The 9,515-nt window shown below is 42.4% G+C and overlaps 1 protein-coding gene across 13 annotated transcripts in view; it reads right to left on the reverse strand.

The window, feature by feature from the left end:
• Positions 1–8,298, reverse strand: part of LOC130427155 (serine/threonine-protein kinase Nek5) — a 45,137-nt gene extending 36,839 nt beyond the window's left edge. For 11 of the 13 annotated variants that reach the window (XM_056754236.1, XM_056754228.1, XM_056754226.1 and 8 more), the window contains exon 1: positions 547–1,046. The gene's annotated coding sequence lies outside the window, so the exon portion shown is untranslated. Of the gene's footprint in view, positions 1–546; positions 1,047–6,934; positions 7,223–8,177 lie in introns of those variants that run through there. The other 2 variants (XM_056754230.1, XM_056754232.1) reach the window with 2 other exon arrangements.
• Between the last annotated feature and the right edge of the window lie 1,217 nt (positions 8,299–9,515).

The raw sequence follows: 9,515 nt of genomic DNA on the forward strand, positions 1-9,515 counted from the left end.
TATAACAGGCAATTATACGGAGATGATTGACAGCTCTACATTAAGAACAAATAAAACACGGATGAGAGTCGAACTGTGTTTTTAATTTAACTGATACATAAAGTAGGTACACTATTGAAGAGCTACACAAACATTATTAGATGAAATTTACTATTGAAAATGGAAACAGCTCAGAAGTCACATCAGTCAGTTTGATCATTTAAATTCTGAGATATAAGCATTTTACAGCACACGTATGTTCACATAGAGACAACTGAATATGATTGGCAAAAAATCAGAGCAAACGTCTATTTCAACAAACGGCCATAAAGAGAGTCAGAACCTCACACACATTAATGAATCACATAAAGGTCCTGAACAAACACACACACACAGACCTGATGTTCAATCACATCCTTCAGAAGAACACTTCACCTCCTCTGAACACTCACCCGGCCGCACAGACACAGATGCAGCAGCACTTGACTGAAGTTTGACAGCACGCTGCCAACTAAACACACACTGCGACGCATTTAATGCGATGCATTCTCCTGCAAACACACTCACCGGACACATGACAGTCAGCAGTATGTCCATTGGTCAGAGGGTTAGTAGTTTCCATAGCATCGGAGGCTGCTTGCCGCTGCGCTGAGCTCCCGCTCCCCCCGCTCTTCAACCGTCTGCACCAGACTGCCAGAGCCCATGCCTCACGCTCACGCTCTCGCCCAGAAGCCTCGGAGACAGCGCCAAATCAACGGCCGGGCTGCGTGATGTCAGCAGCGCACTCAGCCAGTCAGAGCGCGCGGCTGCGCTAACGGCACGTCACTGGCTAAATTGAGCTCTTCATTACGGATACAGCCACAGCCTGTGGTGTCAGGGGGAGACGTGGGCGGTTCTTTCACAACCCCCACCTTCAACACCCCAAAAATAACAGCGTACAGTGTTGGGGGGGTGGAGAGGGTCCGCGGAGGTCAGGTCAGAAATGCTTCTGCTGGTCTGTACTGTAGCTCAGCTCTCCTAATATCACTGACGCGTGTTAAAACATCAAGAAACACTGGAAGAACACACACACACACAGCACACACACGCAGCACGCACAGACACAAAATTCAATTATCAATTCAATCAAAAAAACAAATCAACATTAAAACGCTCTTAAAAATCTATTTCAGAAGTCATATATTAATGACAACAAAACAGTAACACCACTATTTATAAAACAATTAATTCAAAATGACACAATGAACGTTTTCTTAAATGCAGAAAATCTGTGTGTGTAACATATAAGGAAAGACATATGATGTGTGTTTGTATGAGAGAAGACGTGATATCACACGAATGAGAAGATGATGAGAATGCTTTGAGACAGTATTATTAGTGTGTCGTTACAGTCAAATCATCCCTGAAGTCAAGTCTTCATATTTGACAGCGGAAAACAAGTGAAAGATCTGCTGGAGGGCATGATGAGGTGCTGAAAACACAACGCATGTCACTGAGCCGCTGTGTTCAGGTGGTGTGATGGGATTGACGGGCGGAGGTGAGTGTGGGCGAGAAGCATCAACACACCACTGCCAACAACTGTGACACAACCTTCCTAAAAAACAGAACCAACGGTGTGATGACACAAGACTCTCCTCTAAACATTATTGTGCAGTTAAAGGGGCGGAACCGAGATCGCTAGTGCATGCCAGTTAGCATCGCCGCAACACAGAGAGGATGATAGGAAACACACACGCTCGCTGAAGTCAATTTGACACCCAACACAACAACCATCACACGACACATCATGAGCAACACAACACTGCACACGATTCTTCCAACAAGAAAATACAAATGTTTTTATATTTTCCTTATGACAATGATTTAATATAGTTTAAAACTGTCTCAAAATATCATCACACAATCAAAATATTACAAATCCAAGTCCAGCTCATCTCTGTACACTTACACAAATATTCTTTCTGTCAAAACGTTTCAAAATAAACTCTGCAGGAGCAGGTGAGGAACATTTGACCAGCGAACCCCTTACACCCGTTGCTGGTGGTCCACCTGAAGTTCTTTGGCGAGATTAAGTAGATTAAGTGAATTATAACGCCTGACAGGAACGATCAAGTTCTCTCTGAACAACCCAAACAAAGCAAATCAAAGTAGCCGCATCAGTCACGGCGCTCCAGAGGAGGAAGAAATACTCATCTGTCAAATAATTACAGCTCAGCCTACAATTTCACACAACAGTGTGGCTTACTTTTGAAAAAAAAACAGCACGGCAGCGTTCATCCAGCAAACACCTGGCACAAAGCTTGTGAGACAACAGTTCCAAGCGCTCGGCCGATTCATTTACATAAGAAAGAAAGCATAATGGCAGCGCTTACTAATTAAGCCTCGCAATGCAGTTTTTCTCCCTGGGAAAAGTGAAACGGGAGGGAGCTAAGTGACAAACGCCTTTATTTACATTTTTCCCTGAGGAGCATGTGATTCCAGCACGGAGCCGGTGGAGAAGAAGCTTAATGAGGTCCCCGGGGGCCGAGCGGAAGAGGTGTGCTGCCGAGGTGCGTGACAGAGCTCCACGGACACTGTTCCATCCTCATTAGAGCGGAGGAAACACGTCTCGCTCGGCTTTAGGATGTGTCAGCACACGGCGACAGTGTTCCTCTCCGCCCTGACACGGGACAGGTACAGCTCACATCAGCTCTATCGCGTCTATCCACGGGTCACAACGTCAATTACAGCCCAAGAAATGTTCAAGTGTCTGGTGTTCTACGTGAGCGAGGTCAGCTGATGGTTCCTTCTGCCCACACTCATTTCACTTGTGACCAAGACCGACGTCTTACGCTCGTTATTCAGTTGAACAACAACTGACTGATGTATACTGTACAAACATCTACAGACTGATCCGATACTGAAGTGAATTGAGTGAGTGACAGGTCTGTTATGATGGGAACTAACATCGGTCTCTTCATACCACAAACAAAACTGAACAAGACAAAAGAAAAACTTTACAGGATAAACATTAACCATACGCTTCCAGTGTTCATTTTTCTCAATTCTGTCTTATAAGCAATCATGCTATTGTGTAGATGTTCAGTGTTAAATCTGGATCACTTGAGAAGTCTTTCTATTTGCAACACTGGCAGAGATCATTGCCCTTTTGATATTCAGAAGAAATACATTGTGTTTTTTGTAACTGGAAGCCTTGACATATGAAATTAACTTTTTTATTCAAGTATTAGTGCTGGGTGGTATGAGCATAAATGTATATATAATGGTATTTTCCAGATAATACTGGTTTTCAGTACATGAGGTATTGAGAAATACTGCAGTTGATTGACTTAATGGCCTTTAATAATGTCATGGTTGAGTGAATATTGTAGAAAATTCCCATCTAGTATTATACAGGCTTGTAATTCCCACCAAATGATGGTGTTTATAAAGAGGTGACTCTTATGATGAAGTGAAGGAATCAGGATGCATGATGACAATTTCAGTCACAATTCAGATCTGAACCTTTTCATTGTGCCAATATCACAAACAACTTGTAACTACACAATGTAAACAATCACCATCAGCTACAATAACAGCACAGTTTAGACTTCTTTAACAACTGAATGCAAAGGCAACTTGCAAACATAATATTTACAGCGCTCAAACACGTTTTCCTTGGTAGCACCAGATCTATGGGCAGAACTGGAGCTCTCATCTTCAAGAATCAGGAGCACCCACCCGAGTATTAATTCCATGGTCTATCAGAATAATTGAAAATAAAATAGTAATAATTGTACCATTAAAACATTCATGTGATGCTGTGTTTTACACGGTCACAGTGGCTCCATGATTTCCTGAAATCATATTGTTGAATTATAAAACAAAGACTTAAATTAGGTCTGTGAGAGGAATCGATGGCATCACGCTGTCAATCCTCGTTCCTCTACTGACCCTACACCGTGTCTACACCAGACGCAACGTGACACATGGGTTGTTTTAATGGGTGTGTGTGTCGCGCCGCACTGCATCCAGTGTGGACAAAATGTTAAATTATGATTGGTTCTAATGCGTTCTATTGTCTTTTGTTGCATCGCGCCACGTCAGGTGTAGACACGTGTTGTGTCTCATCATAGCACACAGAGAAACACTGAAAAACTAAAACCACATCATGTAATATGCTTATATTGATATGGTATAAGGGGAACACGCTCGCTTTTTGAAGATGTTTGCTCGTGAGTGTATTTAATATAACGTGATGTGAACTTCCATTTGCTAACGTTACACCATTGTCACAGTCATCTCCTGTTCAGCAGAGTGGTACGTGCTCGCATAGCGGCGCTAAGGGAATATGTAATATTACTGCTCATGCGTGAGAACATCCAAACTCCTCCGTTTAACACATGTTTATATAGAAAAATGATGATACAAACAAAAAAACACAGCGGTATTCGGTATGAACCAGTATGTCGCCCAGCACTATCAAGTATTATCTCTTTTAACTTCACCCCCACCAATAAAGCTAATTCACGAGTTCACCTGCACAGATAACAGTGATGTTGATAGGGATATTGATAGAGCTTGGTTATGAAGGTTATGCGTATTTGGCGTGCTGTCCGGGAAGCGGGCTCCGAGCTCGCCAGATCTATCCGAACCCGAAACACTCTACCTTGGTACGGGTGAGTGCACCGAGCGCGGAACCAGTCTGAGCCCAGAGCACACCCCCCGGGGTTACTGCGGGATAGTGAGCTTAGGTGAAGAGCCGGGGTGGAGGAGGGATGCTTAATCTTCGAGCAGGTAAGATGCTTTCCCTATTTATTAGCGAGCTCGCTAGGGCTGATTGTGTATACGCTGCGATTGCGGATTATAGACCAGCCGGCTGATTATATGCTCAAACTCCTCCCGAACTTTGTTAATTAAACATCATTATGTGTCATCTAAATTGGGACACACTGATCAGAAAACATCCTTGCTGTTTTACTGGACAACTCATGATAAACCAAAAGAGAATCTAAATATAAAGAGTGATGAAACTCATCATCCGCTGAAGTGACTGTATATGACAGTAATGGCAGTATAATGGGCAAACATCCGCTTTATATAGGTCACCCTGCACATTACACATTATCTACCTTTACATAAATCTGACGGAGGCTCAGTTATAACCGTAGAGCTTCATCTCTCTCTCCCCATGAGAACTTCACACATCAGAACGCAGGTTTTAGTTTGCACAGACTCCAGGATTTGACAGACCTTCAACTTTGTTGGAGAACTGAGCCAGTGAACGGCACAAGACGATTTTGTCTTCACGGCACAGAGGCGAAACTGTCTGTAATGTTGTGGAAACTTAATTGACTTTGTGACCCGTTGCATTGATGGATGGCTCCAGATACCTCCAGCATTCAAAAGACAAGAAAGACGGATGGGGTGAGCCCGTAATCCCGTTAAACTTGTAGCAGAGGTGGATGGATGCGGCCCCCCGCCGCGTGGAAATAAGAGCTCAACAAATGTCTGGTGTCAGGCGTTTCACGCAGAGATGAACCGTGAACGTCTCTAATGGATGAGGGAGGAAAAGATGCAGAAAAAAGCAGACATGCGGTTCTTTTAACACAGATCACTTCAAATCTGTCAGGAATATCTTCACAGCAAAAGGCCACAACAGAAAGTGGTCTAACAGAAAAGCTGAAGTTCTGTAAGAGTGATCACAGAGAGCTTTACATGATGTCATTCCTGAGGAAAGAGCAGTCATATTCACAACACAATACAGTAAAGTGAAATAAGTGATGTGAACAGCTCAGCTTCACTTCAGTGCTTGTGTTTGTAAGAGTTCACTGAGTGGATCTCATAGATTCTATGAAACAACACAACTCATTCTACTCCTTCATAGAGCAGGCTACCTGGATGTCCTAAACTTGACTGTATTTCAGTGTGGAGCGTAGCTTTACTTCAATGTTAAAGATCTGCAAAGTCCATGATGAATAGAGATATTATCTCCCAAAATAAGGAGTCGACTCCAAACGGCCCCAACAAATCTTTTGAGTGTAACCTTTACACATCACGAATGAACACATCTGCAGAAACACAAACACTCTGGCCTGTCCACTAACACCCTGTAGCAGAGACGCCGTGTTCTAGATGCATCTAGCTGTTTTTACTTCCAAATCAAAAGGACGATGATGTAAAGAACCAGAGGATGCAAATGTTTTCCACACGATTGCCCCGCAATACAATCAAACCTTTGGTCATTTTACTGACAACTTTTCTCCAACCTTGGCCAGTTCAGTGTGAGATTTGCTACTCGCTTGTCCATGAAAGTTGGGTCAGCATGACTTTATTTGGACCAATAAACCTCTCTCAATCACAACCTGTAAGTGTGATTAATAAGGCGTGCAAGTGATTTCTTCTATTGATTGTTGAAAATGTCTCATTTTGTGTATAATATAGTGTGGACTCAAAGCAGCTATCGCTGTCCTACTGAAATAGTTCTGATAATCAGGTGTGAGCTCACTATTGTCTAAAAATGGGTTGTTTAATGTAGAGTTTCTGTCGGTTTTATGACTTGGATTCATGGTAAAGGATGTAAATAGATTTAGTTTTTAAGCTGTAACCTTGATGAAGTCAGTCACGTTAGCATTGCAGCTAACGCATTAACATTGTTTACTGTGCCGTGTGTACTGTTTGGATGTGGGTCCTTTCGCTTCCATAAGTGTCGTTATCTTAACAACACAAATCAATGCAATTTTTGTAACCTTTGTATCTCTGTGTACTAATAATCTTTGTGTAAGTTGCTAGTAAGCCTACAAGAGCTGAAATGTAACATTAGCTTTGAAATGACCCCGCAGTAACAGACGTGTCAAAAGTAAACAGAAACAACAATGATCATAAGTTTATGCCGTGAATCTCACATACTTTCAAGAGTGAGTTTAGTCGATTGCGTTGAATTCTTATTGCAACCGTTGTAAACATGACAGCTTACTTCTTAGATCAGACGGCTTGTGTTGTTTCCAGATGGAATGTTAAAGAACACAACACGCAGGTCTCCTGTCAATCCCGTAAAATTCAACCAATCAGATGACGACTTTGAACGAGCCGAAGCGTTTCCAGAAAATTGAGACTGAAAATACGTGCAGCAGACGTTTGGCCAACGGTCCGTGTCTTCACTCTTTAGTAGAACTCATACATCATCACCACGTGTGCTACACTATAAATATAGCAGCTCGTGACAGATACAGGCCACAGACACACACTGCAGCAGCACACTTCCCTGTTGAGAAAAAAGCATATGCTGGGTTAGGTGTGTTTTGATGCTGGTTTGAGCAGCTTAAACCAGCTAAGGACCAGCACATGACCAGCCTCTAAACATAGCAGCATAGGTTGTTTTTTCAACAGGGCTAAAACAAGATTAAACACATCCATGACATTAAAAACAATCAACAGATTTCTCATTTCATCCAATATTGCAGTAGGAGCACCAATGATTGTTTGTTTCCACTTGATTCAGACGTTAAACCAAAACACAAAACAGATGGGAAATGTTCAAGCAAAGACACTTCTTGTACCACCCTTAAGAATTGAGATCCTTCATCAAACAACTGATTCTGAGAGTATAATTCATTGAGATTAATGTGATACACACTAAACATGATGACTTACAGGCTAACATGACCAGAGTCACCAACACATGTAGAAGAATCTAAATAAACAAAGACATTTCTGAGGACTTATTCATATTAGTGGACATAACTCAAGTGTTTTATTTCACTGATACTGCTCTCTCTCTCTCTGTGACAAATAAAACACAAGTGTGAAGCATCAGTTAAAGCTCTCTTACAACTCAATATCTGATGTATTCACGAGTTCAATCTGCTCCTTCAGACACATCGAATATAAAGAGATTTATATCCAGTTAGCCTGTGGTCATTTTACAAGTGATTCATCTATTAATGCAAAATATGAGAATATGGAGAATTAATATGACCTGTCACTCACTGTCGATGACGGGCCTCAGTCACATCAATGACAGCATTTATATACAGAATAGATGAAGAAAGCACAGAATGAACTGACCTCACTTCTTCTTCAGGTGATAAAGTTAAAACTGTGTTAAATCTGTCTGAGGACACCGCGTCACTCAGTTAGCAGAGACGCTAACGGGCGCTCGTTTCAACATTATAATATCAGTGTTAAGGTAAAGTCTACACGTATGAACACATTCTTACCGGATCCGTAAAGTGTGCCGTTTGTGGACAGTAATGTTTATACACTGAACATATTTGCTGACATGAAGTAGAGAAATATTAGAGCTCACGCGCAAACAGTTAGACTCCCTAGCAGACCGGCGTTAACATATCGACTGACAGACAGCTCATTTGGACCAATCAGATGAGCCCACTCCCGATCACACACCAATCACTGTACAGCCGTGTTCGCATGAGAGGCGGGGCTGACAACACGGGCTCTATAAACAACATGAGGAGACGCGAGCACGTGACAATCTTATTATTCATAAATCGTGTCATTATTATGCGTATTGATAGTTGTATAGTAATTGGCAAACAGTATAATGTTAAAAAGGGTTTCATAACCTTTATAGCCTAACACAGAAGATTTTATTAGTTTGTTACACCTTCATTTAGCCGGTAAAACCAGGGGATGTTTTTTAGGTAAGTCAGACACACACTGTTTATATTACTTCTCAGTTTCTTGTTCATATAATATTTCAGTGAATGCAGGAGCTTTAGATGAAAAAGTCAGTGATAATTCAAGTGAAATAAAGGTGGAGTTGTGTATCTAATCACAGCAGTGAGATAGGCCGTAGTGTTTGGATAATAAACACAAGCTCCTCCCGAACCTTAAAGACTGTGGATCTTCTGATTCGACGCTAGAAAGAGATGAATGACTGCACAAAATGACCTCGATCTGTGAAAACACTTTCCCTCAGTTGAACACAATGTGACCCGGCAGCAGCAGCAGCATCAGAGAGTTTATATTGGAGGCAACGTGACCTCAGTAAAGAGCTCTTCCAGGTGACCCGGCGACCGTTTGCTTCGCCCTTCTGCAGGCCCCCACGCAGAAAGACGTGATTCGGTGGAGGGCAAACTCTTTTCCCCTGACTTTTCTATGAATTGATTGATACCTTTGAGAATTCAGTCGCTGACGCCAGTACTCGTGTGAAGAGATGCTGTTAGTTTTATGTAACGCTGTGTGGGAGGCCGGTGACGCTCGCGAGGGGGGCCGAAGCCCATCCAGTGCGCGCCGCTCGCTGGGTGATGTGTGGGCAGCTGCTTTCAACAAATGGATGCTGGCTCACACTCAGAATATGGGGGAGTACCGGAATGAAATTATGCAAATACCCAAAGTAGTGTCACACACACACAACGGACACGGATGTGTGCTCAAACAGAGCTGAAAATATCGATTGATTTGTGTATTTGATGAATGTTGTGTGTGGGTCTGCCTTCATCTGAAGCGGAAAATCCTGAACATGGGGCCAAGCTGAGGTCTGAAAAACAGAAATAGAGTTTTAAGTGAAGAGGTTCTAGATACCTGCTGCTGTG

The sequence above is a fragment of the Triplophysa dalaica genome, chromosome 8 (assembly GCF_015846415.1).
Source record: "Triplophysa dalaica isolate WHDGS20190420 chromosome 8, ASM1584641v1, whole genome shotgun sequence".
NCBI classification, from domain to species: Eukaryota; Metazoa; Chordata; class Actinopteri; order Cypriniformes; family Nemacheilidae; genus Triplophysa; species Triplophysa dalaica.